We start from the raw sequence: 22,371 nt of genomic DNA on the forward strand, positions 1-22,371 counted from the left end.
TATAAATATGAAATCAAAACTATGTACATGTAGGAAAAGAACGAAATCCTGTGTACTCCTTACATCTGTCCACGGAATTATTTCCAACAGGAGGAACACATTATATTTCTTATTGGTTGGACCTCAGAGTTTCAGACACGTAATATTCATCATCCGTGATTCATACGCCACCAGTGGTCATCATTGGTCCAGAAGTGGCCCTCTTCTTCTCCACTCGTTTCCACATTTGCTTATTGATTAATTCCTCATTTCATTAATAATTAAGTAAATAACTCTGAATCGCAAAACCTTAAGAATAATAGTCTTAAGTATCTGTAATATCTACCTACAGGATCATTTACCACATTGATGGTATCTCTCATTAATCATTCTGAATTTTGCCATCATCAACACACTGCTCATGGCAATGCCGTATTTACACTAGTCCATGGTTGGCCTTCTTGGACCTTTAAAAACCTCTCAGACCAAGACCAAGATTTGATGATACTCACACTGGTCCCTACGCTCCTAGGCAACAAACAGCTCATGACCATGGAGATGCTCCAACTGGCCTGGCACATCCATTCTGAGAGTACAAAAACAGATGATAAAAAAGACTGAAATATTCTCTCCATCCATTATCCTTATATGCCTCCTTGCATTTAACTTGTCATTTAGATATGTATTAAACCGTGATGCTTTTTTTCTTGAGATAACAAACAACGTTGAACAAGGCCCTGACCAAACAAGAAAATGGGCTATTATTTGCACCATACATATATTAACCTTAGCCAAAGAGATAATACCTTTAGGACGTTTACTTCTTAATGGAATTTAGTGTTTACAATATATAAATATTATTTCTGACGTTGCCATATATTTTCCTAACTGGACAAGGCTTCACTTTCTTGCTTTATTTATAGACTTGTTTGATTCTTTTTGTTGATCCCTTCACAATAATAGAATCAAATTCCATGAACACACAAACTAAGAACAAGAACCTTAAATATTCTTAACATCTGTCCATTGGATCATTTCCAAAAGAAGGTATAGACCAGATTTCGGATCGTGCTGGACCTCAGAGTTCCAGTTACACAGTGTCCATCATCCAGAACTCATACTCCACCAATCATCATCATTGGTCCAGGATTGGCCTTCACTATGTTCAGTCATATGTACATGTCTAAATGATTAATTCATCAATTCCCTAATAATAATAAAATGCCTAAAGGTCATGTAAACTTGAGACAAGATCCTTGGATATCTCTAACATTTCTGTATAGAATTACATCCCCCCGACCTCCCTGATATATATCTTTCACTAGTTGCCCACAATGTTTCCTGTATAGATTAATATGATACTTCATATTAACCCCATTTTACTATTTCACTGTGACCAAACTATGCCTCTGTAAATAAAGGGAGTTTTAAATCAACTGTGACTCAAAATTCAAATTGAATAATACGTTTTCCATTCATTAATTGAATAATCAACTGTGAAAATGAAGAAAATCGTTTTGCTTTCTTCTCCTTAATTGACCACAGATGTGCTGAACTGGCCCACACATGACCTTCATTCATTTTATTAGTATATGTAGCCATTTATTCCCTTTCAATAACGGAGTTAACACCCATGACAAACCACCAAGCCAAAAGCAATTACCTTGACTGTTACTTACATGTTTCTATACTCCATAATTGATTCATCGTTCATCCATTCTGTAGAGTATAAAGCAAATATGAAAATAAAAAGATTCAATTATGTAGATGATAGGTGGACCGATAGATATAGAACAGTCTAGATTCCAATGTTTTAATTGCGTTCAAGTCAACAATAAATGATTAGAAATAAACCTTAGTGCTCATTATGTATTAAAACTCTGAATAGCATATTTATTGCTTGATTGATTCAAGCATTAAATTTAACTGATATAATGAATGCCTTGGAAACCAACACCAGTTAAAAATAATAAGAACCACGACAACCACTCCTGTCTGTTTATACGCCCCCTACTCGGCCAGGCAAGAGCTATATCTTTCTTCTAAACGAATCTTGCTTGGAAAGAACTATATTAATCTGAATCCTAGATTCAGGCACATTCTCAGCAATTGCCCACGCTTGTCCCACCTTTCTGTAGGTATGTATTAACATAGTCACATATGGAGTCACTTATCTTGTGCTGTTTTAAAGAAATTGCACCAAGCCACAAAAAGAAAGTCAATCTAAGCATATTCACCATTCCCAAAATCTAAGAGCGTAAGTCTTATTTTCTTTATCTGGAGAGCAGTTTGGTAGAACTGGATTAATCAGTCTCCTTGTTCCAGAACACATGCTCCTCATGGTCCATGCTTTGTCTTCCTTCAAATAATTGATTAATATATTTACTTGTTCTTTTATTCATTTTTAATAATATCATCAATATTTGTGAATCAACAGAAACAAGACAATATTAACGCCTGTCCATATGCTCCTTAGGCACAGAAAAAAGACCAGATGATTTTTTTCCTGTTTTTTTTTTTTTAATTAAAAACATAGCGAAGATCGTTGGATTAATTGTAACTGGCCATGGGACACATTCTCAACAAAAGTCCATGTGTAAGCCCTCTTTCAATTACGTAGTTATTTAATTGATAATTAATTTTAAGTACATGTTTTGCTCTTCTCTGAGTAAAACAAAAAAACAACAACCCAACCCAGCAAAACAACATGGGTTCTTACATCCATTTATCTAAATTCTCTTTACCCAAAAGGGTCAGCTTTAATCCATTTATTTTACTGGAACGCAGTGCTTCAGAAATTTATTAACATTGATTTTTATATTATATATATTACATTACATACTCTCCTATTTGGACCAGAAATAACCCATTTTGTCTTTATTCATTTATTTGTTTCTTGATTTATTCATGCATTGATTTACTGAAAATACAATACTTAAAAGCCCAAGAGCAAACTCCTGAGTATTTTTAACTCCTAGAATAAACTCATTTCCCATAGAGACCAAAGAGAGGAATCTTCTTGTAATGGACCTCAGAGTTATAGGGTTTAATCAAAATCCTTGATTTCAGACACCCCAGGGTACTCATCATTGATCCATTTTTTTCTTCATTTATACCTTTGTTTATGGATCCATTCATTGATCCATCAACATTGATTCATCAACAGTAATAAAATCAATGTCCATGACTTTAAAAAAAAAACAAAAACAAGAACAAGATCCTTGGATATGACCAAGGTCTATTTACAGACTCTTTTCCCATAAACTAAAAATATCCTTAGTAGTGGCCCTCAGTGAGGTATGCATGGATCAATTAACATCCTTGCGTCTTATTCCAACCGTCTGCCATCTTTCTGTGTACTCCTTCACCAAGGAGCTACCCAATAGCACTCTGCATCAGAATACGAATGTGCTAAATTGCATTCTCTAATATGGTCACTATAAGCCACATGTAGCTACTGGGTACTTGAAATGGGGCTAGTGCAACTGAAGAGCTGAATTTAAGATTCACTGGACTTTAATTATTTTAGATTTAAATAGCCACATGTGGCTAGGGACAACCACGTTCAACAGTGCGGTCGTAGATTTTAGTACTGGATACAAGTTGAAGCCAGATGCAGTGCAAAAATAAGACGGATTATTAATCTACTTTGAAAATGAATAAAATGTCTTCTGTCTTATTTTTAACCCCAATTGTACTGAATCAGGTTAATCATAATCTTTGCTTCATAGCACATTCATATCACTGATTTCTCTATGACTTCATTTAAATAATTCAGTGAACACTAATGAAAAATTCACCCCAATTGACAAGATCTTTTGCCTCTTCTTTACTTTAGTCATTAGGTTCCTTACCCAGAAAGATAACAGCCAAGCTCTTCATCAGTAGAGACTGGTTAAATCAGCCATGGTCTCCATTCTGGAGTCAAGTGTCAATATTCGAAAGAATGAACAGTCCAGATTTAGATTGATTTAAAGGACAACAGTTGTGTGGTACAAAATTACTCAGGAAGCTGATTCACTTCTCACTGTCATCACTGATCCAAGAACATCACTCCTTTTTAATTTGCTGATTTAACTATAAATTTTAAATAATACAATGAACACTGTTGAGTTCATCACATAAAAATAAAAACTATTGCACATATCTGTCTACACACCCCTTATCCATATAGGCAAGAGCCTAGACAATCTTTTTTTTGAAGAACTCAATTTGTGTAGAAATAGATGACATTAAATTTGTGACTCATGGCATATTGTCACCAAGATCTATGCTTTCACCCTACTCATATGTTAATTCAATTGTTCATTGTTTTATTTATTCATTTATGGAATGCCTTGTGGAATAGTTGATCATACATTCAAGTATACTAACACACACACCTATACACACACACACACAAACAAAATGGTAAATCCATGAACAACCCAGAATAGAAATGCTCTTCATGTACAAGTGACTACATGCCCATAACCAAGTTAGGAAGAGAGGATCAGAAGTATAGATAAGGATTATTTTTGCTTCTTACTGGGCCACATTTTGCCCCCTTTTAAAAACTGTGATTAGCATTTAATCCACTCAAATGTAACAATTCATCAATATCTGGAAATTAACTAATATTAGACAGGAAACTTGAATAGCATTGTTTTGTCTCCACATGTCCACTACATTAGCCACAGAACTTTAAACATGAGATCTTTTTCCTTGTTTTTAATAAAACTCAATGAACAGAGGTACATTAATAATAACTCTGTTCCTAAGGCACATTCTAATATGAACTGTGCTCATTCTTCTTCCAATTAAACATTTAATGAATTATTTGTATATGCAATTTTTCCTTTTCTAAATACAAACAACCAACCAGCAGGCAACCACCTGTATCAAACAAAGATGCTGAATCTTGCGTGCATCTGTCTACCCACTCCTTCCAAAAAAGGGGGCAACAGCCCTTACAAATAGATTTCACTGGAATTCAATGCCTCAGAAACGTGTAATAATCCCAGTGTCATTACCTACTCTCATAATTGGCCTATACCCAGGTTTCTTTATATTTACTCATTTATATATTTCTTCATGTATTCACTCATGATTTACTTACAAGAATTCAAGCTATTCCCATAGTGTGTATACCCATGATCAAGGTATTTGAACATTCAGAAATTCTGCTCTAAGCTCATTTCCATAGAGGAAAATATGAGGCCACTTTTAAATAATGGACCTCAGAGTCACAGATGGCTTTAATCAAAGTTTTTGATTCAGACACCCTCCAATCTCATCATTGGTCCAGACTTGGCACTCTTTTTCTTCATTCATTTCTATCTTCATTTTCCCAGGAATTACCAACTCCTGGAACAAGATAGTTGATAGTACTATGATCGGTCTCTAGACCGATTTCCCACAGAGCTTTTAGCCTAGATCTTAGTGTGAACCTTGCTTTGTATCAATACCATCATTAAAAATGTCCCAGGATTGGGCCATGTTTTAATTTGTCCAATTTTAAGCGCAGTGTAATTAACAACAAAAAACCACAATGGTTTTTCTAGAACACACACAATATGCTCCACCTTCTGAGAGCTTCCTTCTTCTAAACAGTTAATATAGCCTGGATCTCTCTCAAAATGGAAACGCTTAAATCAACTGTGTTTAGAAACAATACGGAATAGCAAACAGTTCCAAAAATCAAGTACATGCCTTCCATCTTTAAAAACAAAAAATGCATCTCAGTTGTGCTGAAATGGGTTACTTCTACTCCTTGGCCCAGAACATATTCCCACCATTGGTCCTTACTTGGTGTTCTCAGATTTTATTTTCGTGTATATAGCTTTTTGTTCTATTCAACTACCTTAGTGACCACACATGGACAAACCATACAAACCAAGCACAAACTTTGATTGTTATTTGCCCCTTACCCACAGAAGTAACAGTCAAGAGCTTCTTCATTGGACAATGGCTGAATCCAATGTGGAGTATTCGTTCAGGAGGATAAGATAGATTTTTTTAAAGAATAAAAAGTATAAATTTATATTTTTAAATAAAAATTGGTTCTGCATTAGTAGATGAATCATAAATATTGGTTTGTGCCACATTTTCATCAATACAACAGGATCATCCTTTGCCCTTACTGACTTATTCAATTTTTAGTAGGAATTAATACACTGAAGACCTTTTATAATCTTCTGCCCAACACTAAAAGAACTATAACTATTATGGATATCTGTCTATATAACCTACCAAATAAAAGTAAAAGTCCACAGAGTCATTCAGTGAGAACACGTTAGCAAAATGGGTTGAATTTAAATTCTTCTTTCATGAAACGATCTGACCAATGAGCCGTACTGTACTTTAATTCTCGTGTTTTTCGATTAATCTATGTACTCACTTTTTACATAACTCTAAGGATAATTTAATTAGATACTCTTTTTTTGCCTACAAAAAACACAAAGTGGTAGAGCCATCAACTCCCCAAAACTAAATACTACTACATACAACTTTCTATCTCAGCACTGTCTGCACTGGTAGAACTTGCTGCAGTGATGGAAACATTCTCTATTAGCACTACTCAGTGTGGTAGCCACTGGTCACATAGGGCCTGAAATGTGACTAGCGTTGCTGAGGAACTGAGTTTTTATTTTTCATTAATTTGGATTTAAGTGTTGACAGCAAGATGTACTTTAGAGAGTGGGTTTATATGATCCTTCCCCAAAGAAGGAGGGGCCCGTGGACTTGAAGAGGGTAAAACAGAGTTAGTCATGCTCCTTTATACATTATATATGCTCCTCACTGACCTATGATTTATGTTCTTTTAGATAACAGATGGTGATATAAAATCATTCTTTTACTCACTAATAATAATAGCACCGATGATCGTGAGCCCTAAGGATACTTCCCAAGAAGGCTGAGTGATACTAAATGTATCCATTGGCTTTTCACTCACAGAAATCATCAACGAAACACATTTACTTTTTTTTAAATAAAAATCAATGAACACAATTACTATATTCACCTTCTTGGTGTTCATGCTTAGACCTTTTCTCAACGTTTATTTATTTTTGGGACAGAGAGAGACAGAGCATGAACGGGGGAGGGGCAGAGAGAGAGGGAGACACAGCATCGGAAACAGGCTCCAGGCTCTGAGCCATCAGCCCAGAGCCCGACGCGGGGCTCGAACTCACGGACCGCGAGATCGTGACCTGGCTGAAGTCGGACGCTTAACCGACTGCGCCACCCAGGCGCCCCTTGACCTTTTCTAAGTTTCAACAGTTATTGAATAATGTCTTTTATTTTTTATTATTGATTGTATTAAATTATTGCTTATTAAAACTCATTTTACACTAATGGGTTTATCATGATTTGCTCTATTACAGTTGAATACATGTATTATATTACGTATTGCTGATTGCTATGTAATCATATGAGTTTTTTGTCCCTTTTTAAGATGAGATAGGCCACCAACTCACTGCCACTTCAGAACAACAACACTGATGTTCACAAATATCTATCTATACATTCCCAAAGGAGGAGCAGCCTTATACCATTTTACTTTAACTCAAAATTCCAAAAAGTTATATTAACAGTAATCCTTGGTTCATTAGCTCCTCTCATAATTAAATAAGGTACAACCCATCCCTTCACTTAAACTTTACTCATTCATGCATCGATTAACTTATAATAATACAATCCCTATCTGTGAACAACAACAAAAAAAATCAAGAACACGATTCTTGACTATTTCTAACTTCCTCTATAAGAACATTTCCCATAGATGCAATGGACCTCAGAGTTACAGACTGGGTTTAATCAAAAATTTTATTCAGATGCCCCACGCACACTCATCATTGATCCAGACTTGGTATTCTGTGCCTTCACTTAATATATTGTTCTTGACTTATTCCTTGACTCGTTAATAATATGGTCAACGAGCAAGCGTTAGGAAAATAAGACCAACATCCTTGAAGACATGAAGTCCATGAAAGTTTACTTCCTACAGAGCTACAAGACTAGTTCTCCTTGTGCCATGCACCGCAGCATTGCCAATATGAATCAATCCATTTCTTGGCATCATCCTAATTCCATTAGTCATTGGTCCCTCCTTGGGCCTCTTTCATTTAACATCCATACTTCAAAGATGGTACAGTGAACTGCCATTCTGTACCACAACTAAGGAAAAGGCAACATTTTCCATTTTCCTATGGTTCCCCGCCCTTGCCGGGTTCACAGTCTATAATAATATCAACCAGTGGAGAAGTGTTTGAATCCACCGTGGAACAAAAATGAAATGGGATATTAAAATGTTTTGAAAATTGCTAACATGCCTTTCATCCTTTGTCCTGATGAATTCAGTAATGGCTGGAATGGATTAATCATAATTCTGAATTCATAAACGCATTTTAGTCTTCGGTCAATGCAAGATCACCTTTGAATTGTCCATGTATATGGCCACTTACTCTTTCCAAACATCTCAATGAATACCCATGACTAAGCCCCGCAAGCAATACATGAACATTGATTATTGCTTACACTTATCTCTTCTGTCTTTCCCAAAGAGGTAAAAGGCAAGATCTTCACCATGAGATAATAATCAAATCTGGTAGAGTGTGTTCATTCTGAGGAGTAAAAAGCAAACTTTAAAAAGAATCAGTCTACATTTAACTATCCTAAATGATCAAAAATCAAGTAACCATAAACCTGAGTTTGCATACTTTCCTAAACATTGGAAAGACAGAGCTCTACTTAATATTTACTAATTTGTGGAATTTTTTTTTATTTTAAATAATACAATGACCACCACTGAACCTAGTGGTCAGGTTCAGGAATATCTGAAAATTATCAGGAATATCTGTCTGTACTTGCCACCCATGTAGGTAAGAGCCAAGATCATCTTTTTTGTTGAAATTTATAAATAATCCAGTGAAGAAATGGGCAGAACACATGAGCAGACACTTCTCTAAAGAAGACACCCAGATGGCCAACAGGCACATGAAAAGATGCTCAATGTCACTCCTCATCAGGGAAATACAAATCAAAACCACACTGAGGTATCACCTCATGCCAGTCAGAGTGGCTACAATGAACAAATCAGGAGACCATAGATGCTGGAGAGGATGTGGAGAAACGGGAACCCTCTTGCACTGTTGGTGGGAATGCAAACTGGTGCAGCCGCTCTGGAAAACAGTGTGGAGGTTCCTCAGAAAATTAAAAATAGACCTACCCTATGACCCAGCAATAGCACTGCTAGGAATTTATCCAAGGGATACAGGAGTACTGATGCATAGGGGCACTTGTACCCCAATGTTTATAGCAGCACTCTCAACAATAGCCAAATTATGGAAAGAGCCTAAATGTCCATCAACTGATGAATGGATAAAGAAGATGTGGTTTATGTACACAATGGAATACTACCTGACAATGAGAAAGAATGAAATATGGCCTTTGTCGCAACGTGGATGGAACTGGAGAGTGTGATGCTAAGTGAAATAAGCCATACAGAGAAAGACAGATACCATATGTTTTCACTCTTATGTGGATCCTGAGAAACTTAACAGAAGACCATGGGGGATGGGGAAGAAAAAAAAAAGTTAGAGAGGGAGGGAACCAAACCATAAGAGACTCTTAAAAACTGAGAATAAACTGAGGGTTGATGGGGGGCGGGGCTTGGGAGGGAGGGGAAAGTGGGTGATGGGCATTGAGGAGGGCACTTGTTGGGATGAGCACTGGGTGTTGTATGGAAACAAATTTGACAATAAATTGCATATTTAAAAACTTTATTCCAGAAAAAAAAAAGAAAGAAATTTATTTGTGCAGCACTGGATACCTGGGAGATTCCATTCAGGGCACAATCTCACCAGTGATCCAAATCTGACCCTACTTAATATATTTATTAATTCACTCACTAATTATCCCATGTAATTACTCACGGGATAGTAAGATCATCCCTTCATTTTTCTAAAAGAATCCCCCAAATTAAACAACCATCAAAACAGAAGCAAAATGCTCACTATTTACAAATGCCTACATGCACCAGCAGAAAGGCCTAGAACTCTTTTCCTTCCTATGGATATGAGTTGGGTAAAACATGACACATCATGACCTTTAAATTCAACTGCATGCTTTCCTCTAATGTATTGTTGGCTGACTTAAAAAAAACACTGAGATCTAAATGCATATGCATTTGTTCACTTATAATTATACTTCAATATGTGTCAGCCCACCCACACTGGAGAAGTACCTTGAATAATATTTACATTTGTCCTTATGTCATTACCCGGAAGAATACCGAACTGATTCTTTAGTGTTTGTTTGCTTACACAAAACGGCCTAAGAAGACTGCATTAATCATGAGTGTGGCCGAATGAAACAGTATCACCATGCTCTCTCTCTCTCAATTAGATAGTTTATTCAATCAACTATTTATGTAAATGTATTTTCCTCTCCTTAATAGAATGATCAATTGGCAATGTGCCTCAACACAGAACAAACCATTGACTCTTAGGCACAGTTGACCATATGCCCCTCACCAAAGTGATAAAAGCCTTAACTGCTAATTTATTAGGGCTAAGAATCTCAAAATTGTTGTAATAATGATCCCTGTTTCATTGTGTGCCCTAAAAGTAGTGCATGCATATCCTTCTTATTCTTTATTCATTGATGTATTTCTTTATTCATGGGCTAATTGTATTATAATAATGCAATTCATACCCCAAACCACAAAAGCCCACGAATGAGATGCTGAAGGCTTTTATTTCCCACGAAGAGAATAATAAGGTGTTCCTTTGTAATGGACCTCAGAGTTGCAGATGGGTTTAATCAAAATTCTTGTTTCAGAAACCCCATGACATTCATCACTGGTCCATGCTAGGAAATTTTTTTTTGTTTATTGATTCATTTTCTGATTCACAAATAATAATAACACAATCACAAAATCCCAAAAACAAGATCCTTGAATTTTAGGCTTTTCTCCTGCAGAGCTAATAAACGTAAAGAAAGAAATAATATGAAACTGCTCTGAAAACAAATTAAATAACATTATATTTTCTTCTAAAATTACCTCTGCGGTGCTGATTTAGATTACACATAATTTTGGGTCTATAATACATTCCCATCATTGATCCATACTTGGGAGTGTTTTATTTATTCGTGTGTGTGTGGTGCACAATTATTTGCTTCGAAACTCTTCAGGTGACATCCGGGAACAACCCATCCAAACAAAGAATGTAAACTAAGGGACTTACTTAAATTATTCTTCATGCTCCTGGTTCACTACAATAACTCCTTACTAAATGACTGAGTCAGCTATGCCATTGTTCACTCTGGGTAAGAAAAAGCAGACTAAGGCTACATTCAAAAAAATTTTTAATGGCTGTTCCTCAGGCAGAGCTAGATAGCAATAAACTTTGGCCCCAGCATCCTATTCTTTATTAAACCCGTATGGAATTCTTACTTATAAATAATACGATAAACACGATCGAGTCCAACACCTAGCCCAAGATTAAGAGCTATAACGATTACAAATCTCCACCTGTATCAACGCCTATTAAAGAGACGGTTATCTCATAGATTACTGACTGATGCAAACACTTCCCCTTCTCTTAGCTTAAAAACTCCCCAGCAAACTACAGACACTCAAGACACTGGGTCTTAACTGCAGATACTAGTATGTTCCATATAAAAGAGGATTACCGAGTGAGCCTTGCTGTTTTCCTTCAGAATTGTATCGATATTAACAGCGTTTGCTGCACTCTGTTAATTGTTCCATGAGGAGGCTTTTAGCGTCTCATGTATTCATTTCTTTCTTTACTCATGCATTGATTCACTTGAAATAACATAATCCGTATCCATGAACCACAAAAGCCTGGGGCAAGCTTATTGAATTTTCCTAACTTCCACTATTAGCTAATTTCTACAGAGGAGATTGACTGGTTCTTTTCCTGTAACGGACCTCAAAGCTACACAGAGGACTTCATCAAAGGTGTTGATTCAGGTAACTCCACCGATACTCATCATTGATCTGGGCACAGCTTTCGAGTTCTTCGTTCATTTATGCCTTCTTGCAAGGATTCATTCATAGATTCATGAATCCGAATTACACACTCAATACCCTTTAATGACACAAAACTGAGAACAAAAGCCTTACATACAACCGAGATCTGCTCACCGCCCCCATTCATGGAAAGCGAACGGCCACTCGCTTTTCATAGTGAACCTCTGTTTTGCACACAGGAATTAATCGGGACGCTCCCTTCATATCAGTCCCTTACTTAGGGACTGGTGACCACCTTCTCCTTTCTCCCTTGACTTGCCCATACAGTAAAGTTAGTGTCATCAACACCCACAGACCTGTCATCTTAACCCACAACTGACAAAACTGACATCTGCCATCTTCCGGGGTGCTCCAGCCTCAGAGAGTTAACAGCTAAGATCTTCCCCAGTGAAGGTATGTTTTAGGCAAATGGGACAAGAGCATGAGTTGAGAAGGCAGACTGCTTTGAGAATATGTGAGATGCCCCCCATCACTTCAACAACGGCTCTTAGTTGGGATGAATCAAAGTAATCATAAATTTTAGTTTGTGACACATTCTAGACTTGGGGCTCATGACTGGCACGCCTGAATTTCCTACACTGTTTAACCCTTTATTTTATTGAAATAATTTAGTGGGCTCCCATAAATAAACCCCATCTAAGCCTTAAACGCAAACACTGATATTTACTTACCTCGGTCTTTATGTTTCTCAGTCCCAGAATTCACAGCCATGTCTTCACGATCATAGAACGATTAAATCAGCTGTGTGTTCATTCTATGAACAAAGGAAAAAGGGGGGAGGGAAGCCAATTTGTAAAAACAATGAAGACAGAGTGCGCTTTTTTAAATTGAAATGTGCCAAGAGGAACCGTTAATCAGAAGCCCTACTTCATATCACATTCTTACCAATTTCTCAAGGGTGGTACTCTTACTGAGTTAAGCTTCTACTAGTTGATAGGAATACTATTGAATTCATCGCTCAACACAAAATAAAAACTATTAACAATCAGAGACATCTGACTTTCCTTGCTACCTACATAGGGAAAGCCGCGATCATCTCTTTATTGGACTTGGCTGTGTAGAATTTAACATATTTGTTTCCTGGCACAATCTCCCAGTCCTCCACTACATGCACTTATGGAGATTCATGGATTCACTCACTCACTGGTTTATTTTATTATTCAGGGAATAACAATACCATTTTTCTAACGGAAACTCAGAATGGTCAAACACCAGCCCGGAACCAAATTACCACAACTTGGAAAGGTCCAAATGCACCTTGCAAAAAATGGAAGAGCCTAAAATTGTTCCTAGAATATTTGTCATTGGCAAACTAAGATGAATCGGTATCCTCGTATTAAAACACGCGTTCCTAATTGGTCCATAGTCTGCTGACTTTTAAAAAATAGATCGAGACATAAAATTACACCTTCTTGCTGTTACACAAAATCACGGGTATCTGTGATCAGATCCACTGGACAAGAAGACTGAGCCAAATTTAGGTCACAGTCACCACTGTCAGTAACATACTTGCTTCTTTTTTATTGTTTTAATGAAAATCAGTTTAAAAAAGAGTAATGATGAGTGTTGCCATATAAATCATTCTCATCGCTGGCCTCTGCTTGGCTCTCAATTGTGTGGTTATTATAGAGTCAGTGTGTTGCCATTTCCTTAATAAAAGAATCCCTCCGCAACCCTTGAGCAACCAGCAAACATTGTTGAGTATTATGTGCAAGTAACCATATACTCCTTTCATGACCATTTCTTGGAAGTCGGAGTTTCAGATTTTCATATTACTACTCCATGTTGCATTACTTCCCTTAATAAGCGTATAAATTGTCCTCTTTTTTTCATTCATTGATACATTTTATTTATTTGTGAATCGATTCTATAAAAAAAAAAAATACAATCCAGGGCGCCCGGGTGGCTCTGTCGGTTAAGCATCCAACTTCAGCTCATGTCATGATCTCACGGTTTGTGGGTTTGAGCCCCGCGTCGGGCTCTGTGCTGACAGCCCGGAGCCTGGAGGCTGCTTAGGATTCTGTGTCTCCCTCTCTCTCTGCCCCTCCCCACTTGCACTCTGTTTCTCTCTCTCTCTCTCTCTCTCTCTCTCAAAAGTAAATAAATGTTAAAAATTTTTTTTAAATAATAATAATAATAAAATACAATCCATCTCCAAGAACCACAAAAGGTAACATGTGCTCCTTTCCCGCAGAGGGGAAATAACTACGTGTCTCTTTGTAATGGACCTCAGAGTTGCATATGGGTTTAATCAAAACTCCTGTTTCAGATACCCCATGGTACTCATCATTGGTCCAGGCACGTTTTTCTTCCTTTATATCTTCATTGATTGGTTGATTGATTGATCCATGAATACAACACTATCATAAAGTTCCAGGATAAGATCTTCGCATTAATGGCTCTTTCCCCATAAAGCGAATAGACTAAATCTCCTTTTACAATGGACCTCAGAGAATATGTGTCGTCAATTAATATCCATGCTTCATACCAAATCCACATTCACCACTGGTCCTTCTGTGGCTTTCTTCTATTTAATTGAGCAGCAGGCAGATGTTTATTAGAGTAGAAGATCAGAAAGGAAGAACAGTATGAAAGCTGTCTTTCAGAGAGGGGACACTTGAAAGCGAATGCCCCTAATTTCCCCATGAAGATGGCTCAGTGAAAAGTGATGACACCACACCATCTTTATTCACATCTCAAAACAAAGCATTCTACTTGCTTACAGGTTGCAACACAAAACAGTTATCAGCCGGGACTATCCCAATACAGAAATGGTTAAGTCCTCTGGGGAGGGAAATAAACTGCAATACCAAATACTTCTGAAAATGAATGAAATGACGGTTTTTTTAATCACTTCATTGGTGCCAAATTAGATTAAACATAGTTTTTGATTCATGACATATTCCCATCACCGGCCCATATTTGGAGATTTTTATTACTTTTATAGACATTGATTCTTTTGCTATACCACTAAACACTCATCAACCAAAGTATCCCAACCAAGGATGGGAACAGTGAGTGTTACTTACACTTGTCTCTACATCTGTCTAGCTCTACATACAGAGCTAACTGCCAATATTTTGTTTCTTAGAAAATGAATACATCTGCTGTCTCATGGTCATTCTGTGAAGGAAAAAGTACAATTAATCTAGATTTTTAATGCATGTGAATTAGGTGGAACTAGAATAAACTTGGGCACTTCTTCATTAGTCTAGCATTTTACTTTCACTTTTAAATAAGGTATTAGCCACTGTCAACTACACGACACAGGAATAAGTATATCGAAAGTATCTTTATATCGTAATAGTTTTAAGAGAATACAAGATAACTTTAATGGATGTTGCCTTTGCAGAACTGGTTACATTTAAATCTTTATTTTAGGGGCGCCTGGGTGGCGCAGTCGGTTAAGGTCCGACTTCAGCCAGGTCACAATCTCTCAGTCCGGGAGTTCGAGCCCCGCATCAGGCTCTGGGCTGATGGCTCGGAGCCTGGAGACTGTTTCCGATTCTGTGTCTCCCTCTCTCTCTGCCCCTCCCCCGTTCATGCTCTGTCTCTCTCTGTCCCAAAAATAAATAAACGTTGAAAAAAAAAATTTTAAATCTTTATTTTACATTCTGTGGGATGACTCATGCCTGATCCCATTTTATATGCTCACTTATTTATTCACTTAATCATTTATTTACTTACTTATGGGATGATTTAACCATACACTCATTATATAAAGAAAGTCAAAATGGTAAACCAGAACAGAAATAATCCAGAACAGAAATACTATTCAATGCAATGATATACATGTCCCTTATCAAAGATGGGAGTAGAACAGGAATTTTTTTTCTTTCTACAAACATCAGTAGCGAAAACCCAAATCAATCATTGTTATTGTCTCATAAAACATGCTCCTCATTGATCTGTGCTGTCTCTTATTTTAAATAATTAAGATAGGAGTTTATTCACTTATGCAGTTATAACGACACATCAAAATTTGTGAATGCAAAGACTTAGAAACAAATCCTGAGTGATACTAACATCCATCTATCTGCTTGGTAGTCACAAAAATAATTGACAAGATCATTTTGAGTTTTAATAAAATTTAGTGAACACGATCAGATCAATCCTAATGCTTCTCATATGACACATTGTCGACATGTGTCCATAACTGCTTCTTATTCAATGAGATATATACTTAATCCATTATCCACTTATGTTAATCTTTCCTGTTTCCTAAAAAACAAACAAACGAAAATGACAGCCAGAGCAGTGCTTGGAGGGAAATTTATAACATTGAATGCATATGTCACAAATGAAGACCTAAGTGTGTGTTGATGGATGAATGGATAAAGAAACTATGGAATATAAGTACAATGGAATATTATTCAGCCTTTGAAAGGGAGATCCTGTCATTTGCAACAAAAATGAGCACCTCAAAGGCGTTATGCTAGGTGAAATAAGCCAGGAAAAGAAAGAAAACTGTTGCGTGATTTCACTTATATGAGGAATCTAAAAAAGTTGAATTCACAGAAGCCGAAAGCAGACTGGCAGTTACCAGGAGTGGGGAGGGGGAGGAAAGGGAGATGCTGGTCAAGGGTACAAAGTTGCTATTACGAAAGACGAAAAAGTTCTAGAGATTTAATGTACTGCATCATGACTATAGCTGATAACATCGTATGGTGTACTGGAAAATCTGCTGAGAGAGTAGATTTCAGGTGCTTTTATCACGAAAATAAAAAAGTAAAAAAAAAAGAATAACTGTGAGGAGATGCATGTGTTAGCTTGACGGTAGTAACTATTTCACTAGGTACATGTATATCAATATCAAAACATCATATTGTCCAACTCAAATATACATTATTTCTTTTTTTTTATTTTAGTGAGAGAGAGCATGCAAGTGGAGGAAAGGGGCAAAGGGAGGGAAGAGAAAGAGACACAGAGAGAGAGGGAGAGAGAGAGAGAGAGAGAGAGAGAGAGGGAGAGAGAATCTTAAGCAGTCTCCATGCTCAGCACGGAGCCCAATGTAGAGCTCGATCCCACAACCCTGGGATCATGACCTGAACCAAAATCCACAGTCAGATGCTCAAACTACTGAGCTCCCCAGACACCCCTACAATTTTTACTTAAAGAAAAGAAGAAAGATTTAAAATCAGCAATCTAAGTTCGACAAATCGAATACAAAGAAGAAACAACAATAATTAGAGCAGAAATAGGAATAGGAAATAAGAAATTAACAGAGAAAATCAATGAATCAAAAAAATTGTTCTTTGAAGAGACCAATAAAATTAATAAGCCTCTAGCCACACCAAAAGGAAAGAGAAAGAAAGAAAGAAAGAAAGAAAGAAAGAAAGAAAGAAAGAGAAGGAGGAAGGAAGGAAGGAAGGAAGGAAGGAAGGGGAAGGAAGGAAGGAAAGAAAGAAAGAGAGAGAGAAAGAAAACAAAAGTGAGTGTAAGAGAAGGAGAGGGGACACAACTGAGCAGGGAGAAGGGCAGTCCTTCTTCCCAGGTGACCAGCAAGCACAAAACAGAGAACATGGTGACAAGCACCTACTACTTAAAAGATGTTTGGGGCAGAAATCACTAACTTTTTGTGGGCTTAACTCTAAGTGGTTTTTCCCAGACACTCTAATGGTGTCTGGGAAAAGTAAAGCAGGAACTTTGGGCAAACATCCTAAAGTCAAGTTCTTATCTAAACCAAACTCTGAGGCTCCTGGGTGACTCAGTCAGTTAAGCGTCTTAACTCTTGATTTCAACTCAGGTCATGATCTCACGGTTCATGAGTTAAAGCCCCGCATCGGGCTCTGCGCTGACCACCCAGAGCCTGCTTCAGATTCTCTCTGTCTCTCTCTCTCTCTCTCTGCCTCTCCCTCCCCGCAAATGCTCAAACTCTGAGTGTGAGCAGGATTATCATACTGTAAAATGCCAAGCGGCAACTCAGAAAAACAAAAGATTTTTTTTTCCCTCAAAAGATGTGTTTTTCATCTCATCACATCAATAGATGAGAAAAAGCACATTTGACAAACTATGACACGCCTTCATGATTTAAAAGAAACCTCTCAGCAAACTAGGAATAGAAAGTAATTTCCTCAACTTGACAAACAATAACTACAAATAACCTACAGCTAACATACTTAATGGTAAGAAATTCGAAGGCTTCCCACTGAGATGTAAAGCAAAGGTGTTCCCTCTCAACACTACTTTACAACATTGTACTGGAAGTTGTAACTTGCAGTACAAGAATAAGAATAAAGAAATAAGAGATATACTCTATAAGAATAAGAGTAAGAGAAATAAATAAAAGGTGTATTATTAGTGAAGGAAGAAATGAAACTGTGTTTGTTGACAGATTACATGCTCATCAATGTAGAAAATATATATATATAAGTCTATCATTTTCTTAGATACCAGCAAAGAACAAGCGGGATTTGAAATTAAAAATACAATACGATGCACAGGGGGAAAGTGGGTGATGGGCACTGAGGAGGGCACCTGTTGGGATGAGCACTGGGTGTTGTATGGAAACCAATTTGACAATACAAAATAAAAATAAATAAATAAAAATTAATAAAATAAAATAAAATAAATTTAATAAAATAAAAAATAAATAAAAATTAAATTAAAAAATACAATACTATTTACAATAGTACCAATAAAATTAAATATGCAGTTATAAACCCAACAAAACATATGAAGGAAAACAGCAAAACTCTGATGAAAGTAATCAAAGAGTAACTAAATAAATGGACAGGTATTCCATGTTCATGGATAGGAAGATTCAGTATTATTGAGATGTCAGTTCTTTCCAATGCAATTTATAGATTCAAAACAATCCCAATCTAAAACAATAAAACTCCTAAAAGTTAACAGGAGAAAATCTAGATGACCTCAGCTTTGGTGATGACTTTTCACCAAAGACACAATACAGGAAAGAAATAATTGATGAGCTTGACTTCATTAAAATTAAGAGTTTCTGTTCTGCAAATAAACGGTCAAGATAACAAAATACAAACCGCAGACAGAGAAAAAATATTTATAAAAGATATACCTGATAAATGACTTTTATCCAAAACACACAAAGAACCCTTAAAAAAAAGAGGGGCGCCTCAGAAAAGAGAGGCTCAGTCGGTTAAGCAGCCAACTTCGGCTCAGGTCATGATCTCGCGGTCTGTGAATTCGAGCCCCGCGTCGGGCTCTGTGCTGACAGCTCAGAGCCTGGAGCCTGCTTCGGATTCTGTGTGTGTGTCTCTCCCTCTCTGCCCCTACCCCACTTGCTCTCTCTCCATCTCTCAAAAAAATGAATAAATGTTAAAAAAAAATTAAAAAAAAAAAAAAGAAACAACCTGATTTAAAAATGAGTCAAAGAATGGGAATGCAACCTGGTGCAGCCACTCTGGAAAACAGTATGGAGATTCCTCAAAAAAATAAAAATAAAACTACCCTATGACCCAGCAATTGCACTACTAGGCATTTATCCAAGGGATACAGGTGTGCTGTTTCAAAGGGGCACATGCACCCCCATGTTTATAGCAGCCCTATCGACAATAGCCAGAGTCTGGAAAGAGTCCAAATGTCCACCTATGGATGAATGGATAAAGAAGATGTGGTATGTGTGTGTATATATATATATATATATATATATATATATATATATATACGCACCATGGAGTATTACTCGGCAATCAAAAAGAATGAAATCTGGCCATTTGCAACTATGTGGACGGAACTGGAGGGTATTACGCCAAGTGAAATTAGTCAGAGAAAGACAAAACTCATATGACTTCACTCATATGAGGACTTTAAGAGACAAAACCGATGAACATAAGGGAAGGGAAACAAAAATAATATAAAAACAGGGAGGGGGCCAAAACAGAAGAGACTCATAAATATGGAGAACAAACTTAGGGTTACAGGAGGAGTTGTGGGAGGAGGGATGGGCTAAATGGCTAAGGGGCATTAAGGAATCTACTCCTGAAATCACTGTTTCACTGTATGCTAACTAATTTGGATGTAAATTTTAAAAAAACAAAAAACAAAAACTTAAAAGAAGAAAACAAAAAGATACAAGATTCCAGTTATAACTATTAGGGATACAGTGTACAATTCAAGGACTATACCTAATGCTGTTGTGTAATATGTAGGGAAGTTGTTAAGACTAAATGCTAAGAATTCTCTTCCTAAGAACAAATTTCTTTTCCTTTCCTTTTTTTAATAGTATTTCTGTGAGAAGACAATTGTTAGCTAAACCTACTATAATCATTTCACAATATGTTAATTAAGCCATCAAAAAAAAAAGAAAAAAAATGAGTCAAAGAATGTAACAAACACCTCACTAAAGAAGACACATATGAAAAGATTCGCCACATCCTATGTCATCAGGGAAATGCAAATTAAAACAACAATGAGATTCCACTACCTACCTATTACAATAGGTGTTTGGCATTTCTTTCAAAACTAGACATGTTCTTACCACGTGATCCAGCAATCACACTCCTTGGTATCTACCCAAAGGGGCTGAAAACTAATATCTGCACAAAAACCTGCACGTGAATGTTTACAGCAGCCTTATTCATAATTGCCCAAATTTGGAACCACCCAAAATGGCCTCCCGTAGGTGAATGGAAAAATAAACTGCTATAATCTTCTGACAGAAGATTATCCAGTGCTAAAAAGAAATGAGAAATGAAAAGACACGGAGGAATCTCAAGGGTATATTCTAAAGTGAGGGAAGACAATATGAAAAGGCTACATAGTAGTGATTCTAATCACACGACATTCTGGAAAAGGCAAAACTATGGAGACAGTAGAAAGATCAGAGGTTGCCAGGGTTAGAGAGGACAGAGGGGTGAACAGGCAGAGCCCAGGAGATTTTTAGTGAAATAGTCTGTGTGATACCTTCATGTTGGATTCATGTCATTGCACATTTGTCCAAAGCCACTGAAATTACAACCAAGAGTGAATTCTAGTCAAACTATGGACTTTGGGTGATAATGATGCATCAGTGTAGGTTCATCAATTGTAACAAATGTACCACCATGGTTGGGGATGTCAGTTGATAGTGGGAAGGTTATACACGTGCGGGGGTTTGGGGATTATAGGAAATCTCTGTATGCTCCATCCAATTTTGTCATGAACCTAAAACTGCTCTAAAAAATAGTCTTTTAAACCCAGCAGTAGCACTGCTAGGAATTTACCCAAGGGATACAGGAGTACTGATGCATAGGGGCACTTGTACCCCAATGTTTATAGCAGCACTCTCAACAATAGCCAAATTATGGAAAGAGCCTAAATGTCCATCAACTGATGATTGGATAAAAAAAATTGTGGTTTATATACACAATGGAGTACTACATGGCAATGAGAAAGAATGAAATATGGCCCTTTGGAGCCACGTGGATGGAACTGGAGAGTGTGATGCTAAGTGAAAAGACAGATACCATATGGTTTCACTCTTAGGTGGATCCTGAGAAACTTAACAGAAACCCATGGGGGAGGGGGGAAAAAAAAAGAGGTTAGAGTGGGAGAGAGCCAAAGCATAAGAGACTCTTAAGAACTGAGAACAAACTGAGGGTTGATGGGGGGTGGGAGGAAAGGGAAGGTGGGTGATGGGTATTGAGGAGGGCACCTGTTGGGATGAGCACTGGGTGTTGTATGGAAACCAATCTGACAATAGATTTCATATATTGAAAAAAAATAGTCTTTTAAAAAAGGAGGCCAACACGTGTGCGTGTGCGTGTGTGTGTGCACGCGCACACACGAACACACACACACACACACACACACACACACACAACTAAAACAAAAACAAAAAATCTGCTACCAGAGGACATTTGTCAATGTCCGGAGACATTTTTGATTGCCACAACTGGGAGGGAGGGGTTAATACTGACGTCTAGCACAGCCCATGAGGTTATTCAACATTCTACTACATACGGGACCGCCTTCCCAACAATGAATTATCCAGCCCAAAACATCAGTCATGAAGGGCTGAGAAAATCCTGCTGCACCCTCTTCAAAATAACTGGTTGGGACATGAATGCAATATACATTCACTCACAATATCATCAATAGCTACGAACATGCAAACTGGATTAGAAACTTGTATGGAATTAACAGCTGTTCATATGCTCATTACTCCCAGATACAACCAACCGGATCCTATTTTCTTGCAAACAGCACCTTGAAGACAACGCAGAACAACATAAGGCTGCTTGCCGGTACTTATCTCTCCATGTTCCTGACCCACATAGGTATCAGATTTAATCGATTTATGTTGGAGCTGAGTGCTTCAGAGAATATTAATAATAATATTATACATTCTCATAATTAAGCCACATGTGGCTCTCCTTGTCTTTATTTATAAATTTATT

General features: G+C 37.1%; 7 non-coding genes across 7 annotated transcripts; all 7 read right to left on the reverse strand.

Moving 5' to 3' along the window:
* Nucleotides 1–116: 116 nt before the first annotated feature.
* LOC124512752 (small nucleolar RNA SNORD113/SNORD114 family) lies at nucleotides 117–191 on the reverse strand. Its single transcript, XR_006962257.1, has one exon. It is a non-coding gene; the product is annotated as a small nucleolar RNA SNORD113/SNORD114 family (small nucleolar RNA).
* An 859-nt stretch (nucleotides 192–1,050) lies between these two features.
* On the reverse strand, nucleotides 1,051–1,125 carry LOC124512669 (small nucleolar RNA SNORD113/SNORD114 family). The gene has a single exon (XR_006962192.1). It is a non-coding gene; the product is annotated as a small nucleolar RNA SNORD113/SNORD114 family (small nucleolar RNA).
* A 1,878-nt stretch (nucleotides 1,126–3,003) lies between these two features.
* LOC124512682 (small nucleolar RNA SNORD113/SNORD114 family) lies at nucleotides 3,004–3,076 on the reverse strand. Its single transcript, XR_006962204.1, has one exon. It is a non-coding gene; the product is annotated as a small nucleolar RNA SNORD113/SNORD114 family (small nucleolar RNA).
* A 2,115-nt stretch (nucleotides 3,077–5,191) lies between these two features.
* On the reverse strand, nucleotides 5,192–5,265 carry LOC124512679 (small nucleolar RNA SNORD113/SNORD114 family). Its single transcript, XR_006962201.1, has one exon. It is a non-coding gene; the product is annotated as a small nucleolar RNA SNORD113/SNORD114 family (small nucleolar RNA).
* A 2,481-nt stretch (nucleotides 5,266–7,746) lies between these two features.
* Nucleotides 7,747–7,822, reverse strand: LOC124512687 (small nucleolar RNA SNORD113/SNORD114 family). The gene has a single exon (XR_006962208.1). It is a non-coding gene; the product is annotated as a small nucleolar RNA SNORD113/SNORD114 family (small nucleolar RNA).
* A 2,931-nt stretch (nucleotides 7,823–10,753) lies between these two features.
* LOC124512680 (small nucleolar RNA SNORD113/SNORD114 family) lies at nucleotides 10,754–10,828 on the reverse strand. Its single transcript, XR_006962202.1, has one exon. It is a non-coding gene; the product is annotated as a small nucleolar RNA SNORD113/SNORD114 family (small nucleolar RNA).
* Nucleotides 10,829–14,238: 3,410 nt separating this feature from the next.
* On the reverse strand, nucleotides 14,239–14,313 carry LOC124512684 (small nucleolar RNA SNORD113/SNORD114 family). The gene has a single exon (XR_006962206.1). It is a non-coding gene; the product is annotated as a small nucleolar RNA SNORD113/SNORD114 family (small nucleolar RNA).
* Between the last annotated feature and the right edge of the window lie 8,058 nt (nucleotides 14,314–22,371).

This window comes from Lynx rufus, unplaced genomic scaffold (genome assembly GCF_022079265.1).
Source record: "Lynx rufus isolate CCGP_SWC_20201006 ecotype Redwood Valley unplaced genomic scaffold, mLynRuf1.p SCAF_17, whole genome shotgun sequence".
Taxonomy (NCBI): domain Eukaryota; kingdom Metazoa; phylum Chordata; class Mammalia; order Carnivora; family Felidae; genus Lynx; species Lynx rufus.